Raw genomic sequence first — 21,214 nt, 5'->3', positions numbered from 1 at the left:
ACACACAAACATAAAGAATTTGAAAAACACCATCAAACAACATTACCTAATTGATCAACATTTATTAAACATTTCATCCAATAACTGTACAGTGGCAGAATACACGTTCTTTTCAAGTAGAAATGGAACATTCAACAAGATACTTTATTCTAGATCATGAAATAAATCTCAAATTTCAAAAGAAATTGCCATTGTACATAGTATGTTCCCTGATGACAAGAGAATTAAATTAGAAATCAATAACATTAAGGTATCTGGAAAAGGGAGACTATTTCTAGCTCATGCTTATAAGAAGTGGTGGTGGGGGAGAGGTGAGCTGCTCCACAGCGGTTCCCCTGATTGGTGAGTACTTATTTAGTTACAGTGGCTCTTTTATTGTCTCTGCCAGTTATGTTGTCATAAGAAAAAGATTGCATAAAGAGAGGATTCCAAACCTCTCTGGGACAATGAGATGCATTCTTTGATTAATAAGCAGAAGCTTCTCTCTAAAAGAATGCTAAACTTTGGCCATCTGAGCAGGTGCTTTCAAATTCTTTACTGTTTCTCCTGCCTAAAACCTGACAAATATTTCAAAGAACTTAATAACTCTGTGATCAGAAATTTGGCACAATTAGAACATTAATAGGGTTTTTGAAAAAACCTCCTCGGCAACTTTAAGGCCTTCCTAACAGATAATCAGAAATGTAACTACCTGAGACTAAGCAAACCAAAGAACAAAAACTGGGAAAGAAAGCATTTTAAAAACACAAGTGGCTGAAAAGATTCCTTTACCCAAGTAGCACCCCCTGCAATCTCCTTAAAAATTGTTTATCAAGGACAAATAAAACCTTAAAGCCTTAGCCATCTAAATGAATAAACTCATTTCAACTATTACAAAAAAAGGTATCTGGAAAAGCCTCAAATATTTGGAAATTAAACAGCACACATCTAAATAATCCATGAGTCAAAGAAAAAAAATCACAATGGAAAAAAATATTTTGAACTAGATGATGATGAAAGTACAATATTTCAACAGGCAAAATGAAACTATGGCAATAGAAAGCACAACAGTGATTGATTGCCCGTGGAATGTGGGGATTAACTGAAAGATGGCATGAGGGACGACATGTTCTTAAATTAGCACAGATGTGACTTTTTCAGACTTGTTTTGAGGAAAAGGTAATATGAACCCATGAGCAGTGCTTCTATTACATTCTATTACACCCAATATTTTATCTCCAGCCAAGACGTTTCCTCTGAACTTCTAACTCCTACGGTAAAGCAGCTAGCTACTTGATGACATTTTGAATATATCAATAATGGGTCTCGATTCCTTCCTCAGAATCATCTCCCAATCTTTCCACCTCAGTAAATACCATTATCATTTACCCAGTTTCTCAAGCCAAGAACCCAAGTATTATTCTTGATTCCTCTGTCCCTTACATCTCATATCCAGTCTGTTATCAAATACTGCTAATTCTACTTCCACAAGTATGTCACACATCCATCCACTTCTCTCCATCTTCACTGCATCGATCTATTCTAAACCACCATCAGCTCTCTGGACACTCCAGCCACTTCCTAAATTATATTGAAAAAGTTAAAAGGGATTAAGAAATACAAATTGCCTGTGATAAAAACAGTCACGGGAATATAAAGTACAGCATAGGGAATATAGTCAATAATATTGTAATAACTACGTATGGTATCAGATGAGTACTAGACTTACTGGGGTGAACACTATGTAAGGGATATAAATGTCTAATCACTCTGTTGTAAACCTGAAACTAATATAATATTGTATGTCAACTGCAATTGGAAAATAAATAATTTTTTTTAAAAGGCTGATAATTCCAGAGGCAGAGAGGGTAAATGACACCCAAGCTCATTGTGTTTATATCCTCTCCCTGCAAGCTGGACCACCCTAGAACTTAACTGCAAAGGCTCCATCCAGTCTTTGCAGTGAACCCCACAGACTAGAGCCCAGCAAGGAATGAATGTGTCACTCTGCCTCTCAGCTACCTGTCCTTAGCCCTAGGCTAACTCCATTTTTCAGGAAGTATGCCAGAAATAGCAGCCAATGAGAAACACTAGATACTCTTTGTCTTAAGTGATTTGCATTTTGAGGACTTCCTTGCTGGGAAATAACTGTTTCAAAGATCTTTTGCCTTCTCACAAACTAATGTCCTCTGAGAGGGCATTTTCTATCTTACTTTCCAGACTTTAATAGTGTGGATGAAAACAGAAGCTCTATGGAAAGTAACCTCTGATCATAAATTCCTAACTGAATAGGTCATGGTGGGTAGCCATGCCCCAGGCATATAAATTTCAGTAAAAAGTTTATCTTTGCCTTAAGCAAGCCCTGCCCATTGTTTCTGTGCATCAAGGTTAACACACCTTTGAAACAAACCATAACCTCTCAACCCGAGCACTTAATCTTGTTAACTATGCAGTAATCCAATCCCTACTTTGCTTTCTTCCACCTATGTAGAATATTCCTTACATTCCCTCCTTTATTTCAAATGCATAAAAAGCTGCAAAACTGCTATTTCCCAGAGCTTTTGAGATCTTGCTTTCTAGGGTATGTCATTAGTTTGGCTCAAATAAACTTATAAAAATTCTCTTCAGATTTGGACATTTCTTACAGCGACATTTAGGGTTCCTTTTCCAAGCCCCCATCAAGAAGAGGGTCCCCTAGACCAGGGGTGACCAAACTGCAGCCCGCAGGGCCCACTGAGGCCCATGATCCATTGTTAATTGGCCCAAAGCAAATTCCAAAAATATAGTTTACTTAAATAAACCAGGTGAGGCAATACGTACTTCACCCGAGTGAGTGACCCGGCTGTTTGTGTATTTTAACGCATATGGCCCTTGGTGAAAAACGTTGAAAAAAGTTTGGACACCCCTGCCCTAGACTGTCCTCACCCCAGTCATTAAGATCTTTGAGAACAGGGACTTGTTATTCCTGATGCCTAGCAGGATGGCAGGGAATACCATTTTTGAGTACAGACTGACAAATTGTTAGTGGTTGCCTGGGGCACTGAGAACGCTGGTGATCCCAGGCAAACAGAGGAGGACGGGCAGCCACCCAACTCCAGCTTGCTAGGAATGAACGAAGTCGTGAACAAATGGTCACAGCAGTACATCAACATTCTCCTGTGAGTCTTCGTCCTGGCTGAGATGTCTAGGTTTCCTGTGTACCAAAAGCAACCCTGTAGAGCTCAGGCTTTTCTGAGAACTCCTGGGACCCTTCAGTCTGTTGGAGTGACTGTTAAAGCAGCTTTCAGCACATGCAACTCCTGTCAGGCCTGGCCCCCTCATCACCACCACTTGGCCAACTCCAGAGTCTCCAGACGACACCCATTTGCTTCTCACACTGCACCTACTTACTATAAATGAGAAGATGGTGTATGGATTCTCCTAGCTCTCCTTGGCTGACTTCAGTTCACTAGACTTTAACTTCGATGCAAAAGCCTTTTGAGGCTCCCACCACCTCTGCTTTCAATTCCACCATTCCCTTGCCCTGCTCTCACTTACCAAGATTTGTAATGACAAATCCTCAGGAATGTTAGTGCCCATGCAAATGACTCATCTAACCGCTCACCTTCCGACTCCCTCAATCTGATTCTAACGCTCTCCTAATTCTTCTCCCACCTTAGAACACCTCCATTTGCAGAATGGTCAACTGTGATAGTATGACTCAAGATCAATTTCCAGTTCTATATCCAGCTTTTTCACTTGCATTTCTTCCACAAGGCCTGCTTTCTATTTTTATCAAAACCTGCTGTCCTTTTGACTGCTCTTTCTTGTTCTCTGGTGCTTCCATCTCTAGCCTAGACCTGGAGGTCCATTGCTTCAACCACTCTCTCACCACCAACCTCAGCTCCTTCATCCATTGTGGTGCTGCCCTATTCACCCTTTAAGCCTTCCCCGGCAGCTGAGCACTGTTGTAAAGGTCATACGACAATGAAGGCTAGTATCATTCTAAATTTATGATGTCGAATTTAAGCTAGATTCTCAATACCGCCAGTAACTTTATAGGGTTCCAGGTCAGTTCCTTCATTAAATCCCACTGAGGCTTACCCAAGCCATTCACCTTTTTCGTCACACTGTTCCCTCTGCTCTTACCTTCTTGTTTCGGCTGAGGAGTCCATCTCCTACTTCAGGTGGAAATAAAGATGCAATTTCTCGCCTAGGTTCCACTTAACAAACAACTCTGCAGTTTCATCTATTCTTAACTTCCCTCCTTCTTTTGTTCAAGACTATTTCTCTGTCTGCGATTTAGATCACTGTTCTCCAAGTGTGCTTCCTGACCCAAAGCTTTAGCTGAGGCCTTGGAATTCATTAAAAATGCAAATTCTCACCAGTCTCCACCCCAGTCCTAATGAGTCATTCACTCTGGAGATGGGCCCTGCAGGCTATTGTAACAAGCTTTCCAGGCTGTTCTGAGGCAATTAAAGTTTGAGGATCTCTGGCATAGACCTCCTCTTGTGAGGATTTGCTTGTTATTTCATCTATCTTTCTCCCCCTCCCCCTTTTTTCACATATTTCCCCTTCTGGAAATCTATCCTAAAGAAATAATCTGAAATGAGGACATAGTTTCATATACTTACTGTTCATTACAGTATTATTTATAACTGATAAAAGTTAGAAACAAGCCCAGTGTCCATGATGGGATAAATTAAGAAAGGACAGTGCCATATAAGCAGCAATTAAAATGTTCATTAAGTTTTTAATTACACAGGGAAATGATTATGTCATAATATTAAATTGAAAAAATGTTAAAGGAAATGTGAAATTGTATATAAAGACTGGTTTAAAATGTTGGTTTTAATGCCAGCAATTAGCTGTGCTCCCTTTCCAAACCTCACCAAATTCACAGTAACAGGGGTTTTCTTTATGTTTGTGTTTGTTTTTAAAACAAAAACACAAGATCAAAGAAGTTAGAGAGGAAACAAATGCAAGAACATTTTAGACGCTGGAAAATAGAGAATGGAGTGGTAATCATTTGGGGAAAATGGATTCCTTAACCAACAGTGAGTAACCCAAAGAAACAGACCCATTTACAGTTGTGGGGGAGGAAGAAACTTTCCTCTCCCCTCCAGGTTCTTCTGGCTGATCTAACAGTCAAATAGATATAAGACAGCTTGGCAAGGGAAAATGACCAAATATAATTAGATGTGTATGGGAACTCTACGTACATGAGAGGGTCAGAGAGCCCACATGCACAAGAGGTTCAGAGACAGAAAGGGAAAAGGTGGTGTATGAGACATTCTGAACGAGGGATGAGTCAGGCACCTTGGGGCTTCAAAGGCAATTGCAGGGAGAGCACATATTCAGTAATCAGTAGTTGGCCCCGCCATACAGGTAGATTAGCTCTGATAATCTTTTATTATGGCCAAGGCCCCTAATTCAAATTCTTCCAGGTTGTTAAAGGGAGTGAGTGGGCAGAAGTTTCTCTTGAGTCCACACGGTCTTGGTTACCTTTACCTCAAAATAATCCACATACCACAAAGGCACATCTTGGGGTGACTCATTCTGAACCCCTACACAGGGCAGAATTTCCAAAAGACTCAGGAATTGGCAACATCATATTCCTTTCTGAACAGGGGTAGAGGTGAGCTACAAAGAGGAGTGATTGAAATTCAGTGTAAGGAGCAGGAGCCCTGCGGCCCTCCCCCACTGCAGCCACTCAGTGGCTGTCCCCTGAGACTGGGGGTTTATCATCTGCAGAGGGTAATACAAAGGGCCTCTGAAGTGAGGGACTCCACCTAACAACAGGTGATTAATGACAATTCACATGTCAAAGGAGGTCCCCAGCTTGTACCCCTATTTGGCTCCCAGAGGTTAGGCCACCAAACATGAGCTCTCCAAACAGGGAAAGGGACAAGTATCTACTGGGTACTTGTTTGGTAATTCCAAGAGAGAAGGCTGACCCAGGATTCCCCAAGAAAACTAGATCACCTCTACCAGTGCTTTTCAGTCTATGGTGAAAACCCAGTACTGCACCATGAAATCAATTTAGTAGGTTGTATCCATGAAACAGGAACTATGAGAATGTATCACATATAATGAAGTATTGCTGCAATATTGTGAAACTTTTAAGACACACACATTTGGTTATTATGTACAGTGCATTTCTTACTGTTTACTCGGTCAAAACATTTTGAAAGCCACTGCTCTATGGTGAGGTCACAGTTGACAAGCTACATTCATGTATTCAGATCTTCCAATTAGCTTTTCTCCCTCACTGTAAAAGATGACATTTGAAGAAAGCATGTAATATGAAAGACAGAGACAGAAAACAAACAAACAAACAAAAAATAGAGAAAAAGCAACTTGGCAAAAAGAGACTCTGCAGGGAAAAATAAACACTTTTTAAAAATGACATTAATATCCAAGAGAGATGAGAAGATATTAAACAAGAACAGAGTGCAATGAAGAAGGAATATTCAAAGAACAAAAGGAAAAGTTTTACAAAATAAATAAAATTGCAGAAATGAAAACCTCAATAATGTGTTGGAAGATAGATTTGAGAAAACCATATTCACCTTTGTATTCCTTTCTAGCACCACATTCTGCACAGAAAATAATAATGAAAGACTTGTTAAATGAGTGACTCACTGAACTAATGACTATAATACAGAGAGGTGAAGTAATTTGCCCAAGATCACACAGATAATTTGCAGAGCTGGTATTATAAACCAGGTCACCTGGCTACCATATCTGAATAATGCATAAATATCTAAATATTTAAGTGTATTTTGTTTTATGAAGCATACGTTTTGTTTGCCTTTTGACATGTGGTAAGAAAGAGTAGGCTGACCTGGTGAGACATCTGAACACTGGTGTTATCTGAATTCATTGTCCTGTCAGTCAAACTGATAGTGCCAGTTGCTCTGTGCCTATTAATTTTGTGGAGTTACTAGATGTTCCAAGGATTTATCAATGACCCTGATGAGGCTACTGTATAATGAGAAAAGATGAATCTACAGAAACAATTAGATTATTTTAACATTTTATTACATAGTCTGTATTAAAATCAAGTGTTAGAATGTATATATAAGACCATAAGCATTATAGGACTTTTGAGAAAGGAAAATCAAATTCTTTGTGAGTCTGGATATTCAGAGAAGGCCATAAAGTCACTTGGGAAAAATCAACTACCCTGGTAATTTACAGAAGAGAGGCAAATGGACATTGGACTGCCCCTGTGGTCTTCAGCTAAATTGTTCTGGAATTTTCCAGCTGGGTCTAACATTGGGCCTATTCTGTTTTTCCACATCAAGATGTTTCCACATGGTTAAATATAATCTCCACAGACTGTTATTAACTTTAGACATATTAAAACTCCTCGGGCCGGCCCGGTGGTTCAGGTGGGTGGAGCTTCGTGCTCCTGACTCCGAAGGCTGCAGGTTCGATTCCTACATGGACCAGTGGGCTCTCAACCACAAGGTTGTGTTTGATTCCTTGACTCCCACAAGGGATGGTGGGCTGTGCCCCCTGCAACTAGAAAATGGCAACTGGACCTGGAGCTGAGCTGCGCCCTCCACAACTAAGACTGAAAGGACAGCAACTTGAAGCTGAATGGCACCCTCCACAACTAAGATTGAAAGGACAACTTGACTTGGACAAAAGGCCTGGAAGTACACACTGTTCCCCAATAAAGTCCTGTTCCCCTTCCCCAATAAAATCTTTAAAAAAAAATCGTGGCTAAATGAACCCAATAGTATATGTTTTTTTAAAAAAAAATGAAAAACAAACAAAAACTCCTCCTTTATAACCTCCAACCTGTCACAACCAACGATGTGATTCTCAGAGCTCTGGAAGTTTAAACTTAGACAAAAATGCTTCCATGTTGCATGTAGCCCATCACCAAATATTTCTGCTGATCTCTAATGTTTTTTTTTTCAGAGGAGTATGGTTATTTTCTTCTGATTTGTTGATATGAAAAGTCAAGAGGTCTTTCTGGCTTGGGTTTTTTCCTCTCAATCACCAAATAAAGCAACCTGTCTTTTCTGGCTCAGAGTAATAGTAGTAATTAGGTCAGGGGCATTTCACTCTGGAAGTAAAAATTCAAATGAGTATCTTTGAAGCACATCCTCAGTATCCTTGGGAGTTGGGTTTGTAGACAACATAGGCTTAAAAAGGAAAGGATCCTCAGTGGTATTGCTTAAACCTGGTAACAGAATGGTCATTGGTGCTCGCACACAGACGTCCTTGTTTTGAGTGATCGCACACGGGGGCAGGAGGAACAAAGAATGTCTGAGAAACTGCGCCCTTCAATCAGCTCAGCCAGTTTCTAGCTAATGGTCAGAGGAGAGTTTTGATGTGTCCCCTTGTGGGGTATGCTTCTGCTGGTCTTCCTCAAGTCCTTCCACATGCATCGGGACATCTACTGGGGGATGCCAGAATAAAGGAGAGGAAGCCAGGGATGAAACAAATAATAAGGGACTCAGCATTCAAACACATCTGAGATGACTGAACTTGACTTGTGGCAGAGCCAACTAGTTAATAGTGCAGTTTATTGGAAACCCCCAAACCAAGTTTCTCCATGGGAGAGAAATAATGTTCTGCCACTCAACTTCCAGAAACATCTGTCATGCAGAAATTACTCTAGAGACTGTCTATGTATCTTGTGTTCTCTTAGCTCTGACAATTATATGCACATTTAATGATTTTCTGACAATGGTTGTCATTTGAAACAATCACACATGTAGGCAGTTTGCCATTGTGATGGACTGACGGAATTGCAAATGTTCGTGGAGTCTATTTCACTTTTATAATATTGGCCATATATAATGATAGCTACTTACTGTATGCTGGGCTTTCACCATTCTGTGCACTTTACCTTATTAGACAGGACAGGTACTATACCGTTGAGGAAACTGAATCAATGGGTTAAGTACCTGACACAGTTTGAAATGGTGACTGGAATTCTAGCTGAGGTAGTCTGGTTTGAGAGACCTCTGGCTTTATTTAGCCTTGAGAGTTTGAGAAATACAGACTTAGAAGGGAATTGTTTAAAAAAAAATAAGATTCAGAAGTTTTGAAGTATCTGAAAATGAACATTGCTCAAGAAGTATTTTCTCAATTTAATTATTTAGAGAGGGAGAATCTCTCTAAGAATATAGGTGGTTAGTACATTAGAAGGGTAAACAGGACAAGAGCAGAATTACTCAGGGATTAGGAGTAACATGATTTACATGAACATTTCATCAGCTGCTAAATCACCATTAGCAGCTGAACTGAATATATACTTTAGGTATCTAGTATGTATCTGTATGTAAGACATACAAGTGTATAGATTATATATAACAGTATTCTGTATAGTATTCTCTTAAGAGGGACATGCATCTTCATGATTTCAACATCAAAGGAGTGCAGGCTGGTTCCTATTCACTGACAAGGCTGTGCAGAAGGAGGCCCTGCCTTTCAAAGATGTTCATACTTATGGTAGGAGGTGGTGGAAATGGCCATTTTACCTACAGAGACGAAGTATAAGAACGGCTACCACGTGTTGAATGTTGGCTCTTGCCAGGCACTTTGTTTGAAGTTTTACACTCATCCCTAATACTCAACACTCTCCTGTGAAGTCAGTACCCTTGTACCCATTTTATAGATGGGGAAAGTGTATCCAACACGATACAGCTCCTAAGAGACGGATCAAAGTTTAGGGCCTCATCTTACTCCCAAAGATGAAACTGTCAGCACTCACGTCTAATAAAACAAGAGCTCAGAGATCTGTTTCAGTGGCAGTGATATGGAATTGTGCTAAGATTTGTTGGTTCTCCCTTGAACATGCCTGGCTAGAATTAGGAGTGCAGACAGCAAACTGGGCCTGTCGTGGATAAGTGGTGTGATTCCTTCAGAGCCTTGTGAGATATGAAAAGGATCCACGGGGCTGAGGAGATAGAAAGCTCTCTCTAGTAAGTTTATCTAAAGCTACTGGATTATAATATTTATGTAAGTACATTTTCAACTAACTGAAAAAGATACAAATAACTCACCTTCATTTCTGAGGTATTAAGCAAATAAGCAAAACAAGGAAAAAATACAAAGCACTTGGTATCCCACCACCCAGAAATAAACAAAGTTAATATTTTATTGTATCTTTCCAGACTGTTCTTCTGTTCTCTCTCTCTCTCTCTTTCTTAGTGTTTTGTTTATTTAAAGTGGAATTTTTTATGTAATATCAGATTGGAATTTTGGGGATCCATTAAAAATTGACACAATTTTATCCAATTTACCATGCCACCATGGTATTTAGCGTTTAGGAAAATACAAAGTTATACAACCAAATCCCTGATATACAAAAACCCCTATAAGATAGCCTGGGCCTGGAGACAACAGGTGTATTTATTTTGGGAGGGGAAGCTGACTAGTTGATAAAATTTTAAGAAATTTAAAAATTGATCCACTAGTAACACAGTATCTGTAAAACAGCATAAAAACAAAACAAAAAAGAAAAGGACTAGGGAGAATGATTTAAACAAAAAAGATTAACAAAAACGACAGAAACAATTGTGTAAGTGCTTACCTGGATGATAGCAGAGTAGAGCTTTACACCATCTACCTCAGGCCTGGCCATATTAATTTGAGTTTTAGAATCTAATAAAATACTAATAAAAACAATGAGAAAATGTATAACTTATTGAGCCTATGGCAGGAGGCAGGTGTAAACGGAGTACTTTTCTACCTTTTATATTTTAAAGGTACTTACTTCACTCTTATTTTGTAGTAATATTAGTGAAAGAAGAATTTTGCTTAACAATGATGTAAGGGAGGAAAAATAATTTTTCCTCTACCGTTCTGAGTTCTTAGCTGAGACGCTCCTCCCCATAATAAAATACAGATTAAACGAGAAAAATAAAACAATTTTAATTACTTACCTTGTACCCAACAAAGAAATGAGACTCAGAAAGGTGGCCAGAAGATTGAGACATATGTATACCATCCTGAGCTAAGAATAGGGAAAGGAGCGGGGACTTCACAGGCGGAAGCAATTCTGGGGGAGGTGAGAAGAGGAATGTTTGGTAAGCAAAGGTTGCTAAATTGCTCAGGTGAAAAAGTCATCTGGGAATAGCTCTCTTCCTGGCACATGGCCGTTTCTTATGCAAGTTTTCCTTATAAATGTAGAGTTCCCTTACAAACAATAATTTTTATTCTGTTTTCAGAGCTTCTCCTGCGTATGCAGTTTCTTAAAAAGAATTAGTTCAAAATAATCCTTATCCCAAAGATGCATATTTGGGGGGTGGTACATTCGGTTACTCTTCAGTTAGAAGAATAAACATCCTCAGAATGACCTTTTTAAAAAAATCAGACTCCTTTCTTTTGTTTGGTTTTAGTCTTCTCAGTTCTGTTTAGTTTGGTAAACAAACCACTACTTTCAGTGGTGGATACAACAACTAGCTGAGCTAAGTGGGCTGCTCCTTTCTCTCAACTGAGCTTGACTTTGGCACATTTACAGACTTGCCCAATGTTAAAGGTCGAACCCTAGAAGGGCTGTTGTGATGGGATTTGTTTTCCTTGCCTTGCTTGTTAGTGGTAATGTTTTGCTTTTCAAATGCTGCAATCAGCAAGCTCAGGAATGAAGATTTGAAAAAGAGAGAGTGTGTGTTGATAACCACTGCTTTATTTTTATGTTTTTGTGTTCTTAATCATTTGTTTTTAATCTAGAATCCGTGTGACTCTTTTCAATCTTGATATAACATGTATGCTAGGGAGCTGCTGAACAAATATATCTTTTAGATATGCCTAGACTTTATTTAGTAAATAACTCGTTAAGAAAATTTGATATACCCATACCATATAATAGAGTGATAGGCAAAGGGAATGGGGGAATAGCTATCTTCTGAGATATTCTTTTTAAAGATATGCATAAAATTAAAGAGGAAAATTTTTACATTATTATAAATTGCATACGTTTCTCCTGTTAATCTGTCTGTGTCCGTATTTCAGACCCAGCCAGAGACCCTCACAGGGTTCAGGAAAACGTTTTCCTCCCTACAATGTTCATTCTTTTTTTCTGTAGCTATGATTAGCATCAGTCTTGTAATGACAGTATTGTGAATGGGGCCACAATGATCTGAATTAAGGACTAAACTTAAGTTCTTCTGCATTCCAATTTGGACAGCCCTCTAGATTTTTCTAATACCACCAGGGAAATCTTTTTCACCTCTGTAAAACAGAGATAAGGGTATTCAACACAGTGGTGTCACCAGGCTATGGGGCCCAACGTTTGTGGCCTGGCTGTTAAGCCCTGCATAAAGGAAGAGCATTGTTACATTTGATACTTTTCCTGTCTGTGTTTGTGAAACCTGTCTATGTAAAAATGATGGATTGAGAGAAGAGGAAGGGTGTTTTCTTTCAGGGAACTTGGCTAAGGAAAGCAGCTCACAGCAGAACACTCAAAAATACAAAGGTCTCTACTAGCATGTAAACTGTCTTTTGTTGAGGACCAAATCACCACAGTCATAGCCCAAGCAAAATGAATTATCTCTCTTTAAGGCCAACAAAAAGCTCTCAAGATAATGACTGGACAAGTATCATTAATTCATGATTCTAGTAATAGACAATAGCCTGATTCAGGCTGAAAGTGTAACCCTTCAGGAACTCTCAGCAGCCATTCATCTTGAAATGCTGCCTAGCTAAAGAACCTTCTTCAACAAGACAAAGACGTGGGAAACAAAATGGTAAACAAAACAAAACTGAAGACAATTCATGATTTGAGGAATCAAATTAAACATTATTAAACAAGATAATATCTATAAAGTACTGGGCATATAACAAGCTACAGCTAAAGTGTAGTTACAATTATTGTAACTGACAATGGGAGAAGAAAGGTGGGAAAAGTCAGAAAACTTTAGAAAACAATAATGAGGTTCCTCAAAAAATTAAAATAGATCTACCATACGATCCACCAATTCCCCTTCTGGGTATATCACAAGAGGAAATGAAAACCGGATATTGAAGAAGTATATGCATGCCCATCTTTGTTACAGCATTATTCCCAATAGCCAAGATATGGAAACAGCCTAAGTGCCTGGATGAATGGACAGGAAGATGTAATATAAAAATAAAATGGAATAATATTCAGCCATGAGAAAGAAGGCAATCCTGCCATTTGCAACATGGATGGAACTTGAGAACATTATGCTAAGTGAGGGAGTCAGACAGAAAGACAAAGAAAGGCTCTATAAGAACAGGAAGTCAGGCAGTTCTGAACTAAGGAAAGGGGGTAGGAGTCTGGGACTTCAAAGGGGAGGAAGACATTCAAGACAGAAAAACATGTGTTTGGTAAACATGTTTGCTGGGCCACTCAGGGACAATGGGACACAGAGGGGACTTAGGTCTGCAAGCCCTGGCAGGTTCCCCCCACCACAATTGTCCCATATTCTTTGTCGTTATCTCTGGTGATAACTCTTCTTCCTGGAAGAGCCCCTCTATCTGAATTCTTTTAGGTAGTTAAGGGGGAGGTAAAAAGGTCTTCCTGAGCTGTTTGGGCCTCAATTGTCTTTAGTTCAAAATAATCCACATGCCAGGGGTGGCACATTCTGGGGACACTTGTTCTGAGCCTCCACAATAATATCATTAAGTTTTCCTCCTTTATTATTAGCCCATCAAAATTCATGTTGATGCTATTTAGCATCACCAAACACAGACTCACACACTGAAGTTGCATGGCAGTAAATTTGAGGTGCCCATACAGATTATCCAAAATATACTTTAATAATTAGAACAATAAAGATGGCACAGTAGGTAAACGCTGTGTTTACCTTCTCTTACAACCACACCAAAATTACTAATCTACAAAACAACCATTATTGAGAATTGCCTAAAATCAAGCTGAACTGAAGCCTTTCAACTAACGACTTGCAGAAGAAGTCACCTCCAGTCTGGTAGGAGGGGCAGAGATGCAGAACAGGCTGGTCCCACACCCGCGTGTGACCGTTAAAGATTGAGACGGGTAGTTTGGCTGTGGGGGTCTCTTCCCATTCCCTAGAAGGACAGGAGATCCAAGCCCCACTACAGGGCTCCAGTGCCAAGGAGAGAAGTCCCCATAATTTTTGGTTGTGAAAACCAGTGGAGATTGTGACTGAGTGAGACTGAATGCAGCTGCACTCACAGGCGCTCCCCGCGAAGACTTACCCACCAGTGGAATCACTTACACTGAGCTCCAGCGCTGGGGCAGCAGCTAGAAAGGCGACAGGGACAAATGGTGGGGAATTGAGTTGTCTGGCTTGGGATGGGGGCTGGAGAAGCAGCCTTCTCCTGGATAGGAAAGCTGGTGGAGGCCATTGTTTCTTTGTTGAGCCCACCCACTTCCCAGCATGCGAACACAGGTGGCCGCCATTTCTGAGTCTCCACCTTTCATTTGCCCCACCCTGGCGATTTGAGACCTGGCCCCGCCCAACTTTCGAGCACACCCAGGCTGCTTTCAGTGGCTTTTATGTACAGATCACCTGCCTTGGCTCAAGCTGCAGACTTTCCTAGACTCTCAAAGGTTCGTGGAACCCAGACAAGCAGCATCTGGCTGGAGTGTGTCCTGTGCTTCTGGCTGAGCAGCCCTAGCTGGCACTAGCAGCAGCTGGCCTTGGTTCTTGACTTGGCCTCTCAAAGGTGCTTCCAAGCATAGCAGGGGTGGCAGCCATCTGTGGATTTCTTTCTGGCTCCCACTGGGGCGGGGGGTAGGGGGTGGGAAAGAGGAGGGGACGGGCTGTGGCTGAACTTGACCTGCAGTGGATATCCTCCAAGGTGGTCCTGTGTCTGGTGCCCCCAGTGGCCAACATCAAAATGAGCTGGAGCATCATCCAGCTGCCTCTAAGTACGACACATCCAAGGGATGGTTTGGGCAGGCACCAGAGTCCTGCTGAGGCACTTCCTGCTCTGTAGGGTCAGCCCCTGCACCACAACTCCACTGTAGTCACAGCCAGTCCTCACAACCCGTGGGCGCAAGGGTCAGTCCCTCACATTGATATGCAATTATCAACCAAGGTGCAACTACAAGAGGAGGGCACACACAACCCACAAAAGGGACACACCTGGAGTGCATGGCTCAGGTGACCAGAAAGACTGTCACTGAACCCCACAGCACACCTACTACATAAGGCCATTCTACTAAGTCCGGAAGACATAGCAGCCCTACCTAATAGAAACAAACACAGGGAGTTAGCCAAAATGGGGAGACAAAGAAACATGTCCTAAATAAAAGAACAGAACAAAGTTCCAGAAAAAGAATTAAGCAAAACGGAGACAAGCAATCTAGCAGATGCAGAATTCCAAACACTGGTTATAAGAATGCTCAATGATCTCAGGGAGAACTTCAACAGAGAGACAGGAAACATTAAAATGGAGATGAAAACCATAAAAAAGAATGAGTCAGAAATAAAGGATGCAATAACGGAAATGAAGAAGAATTACAGGAATCAACAGTAGATTAGATGAAGCAGAGGATCCAATCCGCAATGAAGATAAGGTAGTAGAAAACACCAAATAAAACACCAAATAAAAAAGAAAAAAGAAAGGTAGTAGAAAACACTGAGCAAAAAGAAAAAAGAATCCAAAAAATTGAGGAGAGTTTAAGGGGCCTCTGGGACTATATTAAGCATACCAACATTCTCATTATAGGGGTACCAGAAAGAGAAGAGAGAAAGCAAGGAATTGAAAACCTATTTGAAGAAATAATAACAGAAAACTTCCCTACCCTGGTGAAGGAAATAGACATTCAAGCCCAGGAAGCACATAGAGTCCCAAACAAGATTAATCCAAAAAGGCAAACACCGCAACACATCATAGTTAAAATGCCAAAGGTTAAATACAAAGAGAAAATCTTAAAAGCAGGAGGAGAAAAGCAGTTAATTAACTACAAGGGAGCCCCCATATGACTGAAAGCTGATTTCTCAACAGAAACTTTGCAGGCAAGAAGGGAGTGGCAGGAAATATTCCAAGTGATGAAAAGCAACGGCATACAACCAAGATTGCTCTACCCAGCAAGTCCCATTTAGAATTGAAGGACAGATAAGGAGCTTCCCAGACAAGAAAAAGCTGAAGGAGTTCATCACCACCAAACCAGTTTACAAGGAATCTTAGAGGAAATTCTTTAAGATAGGAGGGGGGTTAAGGATGGGTGAAAGGGAAAGGGATTAAAAAGTACAAATTGGTTGTTATACAGTAGTCAGGGGAATGCATAAGGAACATAGTCAGTAGTATTGTAATAACTAGGTATGGTGCCAGATGGGTACTAGATCTATCAGGGTGATAGATGGGAATGGGGTTGGGGTCAGGGTGAAAAGGTGAAGGCATTAAGAAATACAAATTAGTAGTTAATATAGTATGGGGAATATAATCAACAATGTTGTAAAGATCATGTAAGGTGCCAGATGGGCCCTGGACTTATTGGGGGGATTACATCATAGACTGTGTGGAGGCCTGACCAATGCGCTGTACAATTGAAGAGCTGAAGTAGAATAATATCGAATGTCAACTATAACTAAATATATAGGTATATATGGTCATGGGATGTGGAGCACAACATAGGGAAGATAGTCGATGGTATTGTAACAGCTATATAAGATGTCAGAAGGGGAGTAGCCCGGGGGGTGGGTTATCACTTTATGAGGGGTTTAAATGTCTAACTATTATGTTGCTTTGTATATCTGAAACTAATAAAATAATATGTATGTATACATATATTTAAATATTTTTTAGATTATTATTGGAAACAAGAACAAAACTTAAAAAAACATTTTCTTAAAGAATATGTGACCTTTAGTATACATTTGACCCCCGTTTGAGGAATGCTTCAGAACAATAAGTGATCCCTAAGTCCTTCCTAGCTCTCAAATTCTACAAACTCTAATTCTACCCTTAAGAAGTTTGCCCTTGATGTTACTCCTAGTAGGTGCTCAATTAAATATTAGTTTAAATTGATTATGGTTTGGTATATAAAGTTATCCAATTTGTGAGATAATAGAAAATACATAGATTGGTCTTTGCCCTGGTTTCTGGCAGAGCTCCTAAAACCCTTGTAGTTTCCTAAGTGATAAGAGCACCTAGAAGAATCTGTTGTTCTGATTGGTTTTTGGTTCCTGAGACCAAGCTCCTAAATCCCTTTGCATTTCCTGGATGATAAGAATCTCTTGTTCTAATGAGGTGACTCTTGGTGGGGTCCTGGATGAGGACTGGTCATAAGAAAGACCAAGCCATGATTAGAAGCTTGGGATTTTCCGCCTCAACCCCCGTTCTCCAGAGAGGAGAGAGGGGCTGGAAATAATCGATCATGGTTAATAATCGATCATGTCTATGTGATGAAGCCTCCATAAAACCCCAGTAGTATGGGGTTCGCGGTTGTGGGTTGGAGCACACAGGGAGGCGCTGGGAGCGTGCTGTGCCCGGAGAGGGCGAGGATGCTCTGCACATACCTTGCCCTGTGCATCTCTTCCATTTGGATGTTCACCTGTATTCTTTGTCACATCATTTTATAACAAACTGGTAAACAGTAAGCAAACTGTTTCCTGAGTTCTATGAACCGCCCTAGCAAATTAACTGAACCTGAGGAGGGGTCATGGTAACCTCTGATTTATAGCTGATCGGTCAGCGCAGGGACAACCTGACCTTGCAATTGGCGTGTGTGTGTGTGTGTGTGTGTGTGTGTGTGTGTGTGTGTGTAGGTGGGTGGGTGGGGAATAGTCTTACGGGACGGAGCTATTTCCAGGTGGAGAGTGTCAGAATTCAGTTACATTGTAGGACACCAAACTGGTGTCACAGAATTGCTTGGTGTGGGGAAACAAAAAGACCCACACATCTGATGTCAGAATTGTTATGAGTGTGATAGTAAAGGAGAAACACAGGAAGAGTAAGTTTCCTGCTCACAATCCAATCTTTTCAAAAAAGCAGACATTTTTATCTGCATAATTTTTGGGGTACAATTCTTATAAATGCTACATAAAAATACTTATTAAATTCATCAAATTTGTTCCATTATGCCCTTCTAGCAAATAGTGTAGATTAGATATTAGAGGATAAAAATGTGCTGGACAATTATGCCTATACCCTATTGTGAGAGAAAGGATTGCAGCTGCAAGCCTGTGCAGCCTCGAAGGCCATGCTTTCTACATCTGCCATCCTCACACTTCTCTCTTCATCGGCCACAGGACCAGGGAAGGCACCTACCCAACCTACGGTCTGCTGAGCAACCTGTGACTTCTCTGGTTTGTCTCAAAAATGAGCTGGGCCAAGCAAATTCTCTCTCTTTTGGGACTTTGAAACAAGAAACATGGAAGGAATTTGCTGGTGAAAGGTAGGAGCTCCTGCTGGTTCATGAGGCAGCCTCAGAACCAGTTTCCCCACAGGGGAAACCCTGTGGATGGAAGTTAACATATGGGAGAGCAGCAAACATCAGACGTCATGGTATGGAAAGCAGCGTCCATGTGGAGATGGCTACGTCACGTTAATGGCAGAGCATGAGGGCAATCCAGCGACCCTGCGAGGCCTCTGGACCCACTGTGAGGTCTGAGCAGCCCTCCTGCTTCAGTCCTACGGAGGGTCTACTCAGCCCTGGTGCCACTTCTCCAAGTACCTTCAGCAAAGAGCCAAGCTGTCCATGCCTCCGTTTCCTTAACTGTAAAATGGAGATAATAATAGGACCTACCTCATAAGGGTGATTGTGAAGATTGAGGGAAGGGTTCAGAACCGGGCTTGGCACATAGTGATCACTGAATAAATCCTAACTCTAACCGTAATTCTTTCTTCCATGATATGGTTTACATTACATTACAATAAATTTAACTGTGTTTGAACTAGCTGCCATGGGACTGTTTCTTACAGTGAAGCTTCAATCAAACAAGCGTCATAATTTTCCTTTTGAGTCTCCTTGGAACTTCATCTGTGTTGATGAGAAGTATTGGATTTCTGAAAATTGACCATCTAGCATTGGGTCTCTCATTTTTAGTAAACTCGTTTTGATTCTTTGATACATTAAGACCGGGATTTGCTAGAATGGTTCAAATTTAAGGAAAGGTTATGAGTGTGTTACATTAAATGCAGGAACTAGTGCTTTTTAGACATTTTTTAGAGAAAGACAAAGAATAATTGGGTAAGCTAAGTCCTGAGAACTTCAAGTTCAAAGCCACAGGCAAGAATGAAATGCATACAGTCAGGGGAAAGGAAGGGAGTGGGGTGGTATGCAGAAGGACCAAAGAACTGGCAAAGGAGACGGGAAGAATTATTTCTGTCCCACAAAATAAATGATTTTTCTTTTTCCATTTTATGTTTCCACTTCTTTCTTTCCAAGTTTCTAATTTAGTCTTCAGGGAAATAATTCCCTCTCCCTCTGAGACTTGTTTCTGAATTAACAATGGAAATCAGAGGGAAGGAAGGGCCAGTGCCTAACACACGGTAGGAGCTCAGCAAATGTTTGCCTGAATTGAGCATTAAAATGTACTTTACAGACAACTTTGTTAGAAATACTTGTTCTGTAAAAATATTCTTTCTAAAGCACCACAAAATCCAGAGAAACCAACACAGGTCTGATGAAAGAAACAGGAAACATTATTGCCCTAATGTTATGTTTTTAGAAGCATTTTGTCACACCAACTAACCCACAAAGACTCTCCCAGTCTCCATGGAAATCCAAGAAGGCTCAATTGTACCAAAATAAAATAAGTATTAACTTACAGCTGCCGGACCTCACGAACACTGATTGCACATGTGATTAAACATTTCACAAAGGATAGGCTTCCATGAGAACAATGTAGGGAAGAGCCCAGCCTGAGTGGCCTTGAGCTCTGCCTCTGCCTGAGTAACTGGCTGAGTGACTGGGCAGGTATTTCACCCCTACAGATTGGTTTCTTTGGCTGTTCAATGTGGCTGACCACTTCAGGAGATGGTCTTAAGATGCCTTCTGGCTCAAACAAGCAATGGAAGTATGCTCAAGTTCAAAATTTAGGTGGTGGGAAAATGTAAAACAAGCAGAAAATGCAAAGCTCAGGGAAGACCTCAAATTACAGTTGTGGAGTACAGAGATATTAATGGTGTCTGTGGCAGCCAGCCTCCAAGAGGACCGCCCCACCTTAGTGATTCTTGCCTCCTGGTATTCACACCCTTGCATAGTCCCCTCCCATATTGAAGAGGCTGACACGTTTAGACAGTAATGTAGGCTATTACAGAAACAAGTGTGACTTTTTTTTTTTAAAGATTTTATTGGGGAAGGGGAACAGGACTTTATTGGGGAACAGTGTGTACTTCCAGGACTTTTTTCCAAGTCAAGTTGTCCTTTCAGTCAGTTGTGGAGGGTGCAGCTCAGCTCCAGGTCCAGTTGCTGTTACTAGTTGCAGAGGGCGCAGACCACCATCCCTTGCAGGAATCGAACAGGCAACCTTGTGGTTGAGAGGACGAGCTCCAACCAACTGAGCCATCTGGGAGGCAGCTCAGCTCAAGGTGCCATGTTCAATCTTAGTTGCTGGGGGTGGAGCCCACCATCCCTTGCGGGACTTGAGGAATTGAACTGGCAACCTTGTGGCTGAGAGCCCACTGGCCCTTGTGGGAATCGACCCAGCAGCCTTCGGAGTTAAGAGCACAGAGCGCTAACCGCCTGAGCCACCGGGCCGGCCCCTGAGTGTGACTTTTGAACTGAGGTCCTAAAAGACGTGTGACTTTCACCTTACCCTCTTGGATCACTCCGGAGGAATCCAGCCATCAAGTCCTGAGGATACTTAAGCTGTGGAAAGATCTGCATGAGGAGGAACTGTGGACTCTTGCCAACAACCAGCACCATGTGAGAGAACGGTCTTGGAAGCAGACCCTCCCGGGCCAGTCAAGGCTTCCAATGAATGGAGCTTCAGTGAACACCTCACTGCGCTTCATCAAAAACCCAAGCCAGGATCAGCCAGCTAAGCCATCCCTGAATTCCTGAACTACTGAAACTGTGTGAGCTAACAAATGTTTATGCTTATGTTAAGCTGCTAAATTTTGTTATATACCGTGTTTCCCCGGAAATAAAACCGAGCTGGACCATCAGCTCTAATGTGTCTTTTGGAGTAAAAATTAATATAAGACCTGGTATTGTTATATTATATTATATTATATTATATTATATTATATTATATTATATTATATTATATTATATTATATTATATTATATCATATCATATTATAGACCCGGTCTTATATGATATTGAAATAATACCAGGTCTTACGTTAATTTTTGCTCCAAAAGACACATTAGAGCTGATGG

General features: G+C 40.9%; 1 protein-coding gene across 1 annotated transcript in view; it reads right to left on the bottom strand.

The window, feature by feature from the left end:
• Positions 1–4,239, bottom strand: part of CDCA7 (cell division cycle associated 7) — a 31,449-nt gene extending 27,210 nt beyond the window's left edge. The window contains exon 1 of the mRNA XM_081051497.1: positions 4,108–4,239. The gene's annotated coding sequence lies outside the window, so the exon portion shown is untranslated. The remainder of the gene's footprint in view (positions 1–4,107) is intronic.
• Between the last annotated feature and the right edge of the window lie 16,975 nt (positions 4,240–21,214).

Source organism: Rhinolophus hipposideros (assembly GCF_964194185.1).
Source record: "Rhinolophus hipposideros genome assembly, chromosome: 6".
Classification (NCBI taxonomy): Eukaryota; Metazoa; Chordata; class Mammalia; order Chiroptera; family Rhinolophidae; genus Rhinolophus; species Rhinolophus hipposideros.
Note: the sequence above shows the minus strand (reverse complement) of the source record. Positions and strands in the feature narration are given on the sequence as shown.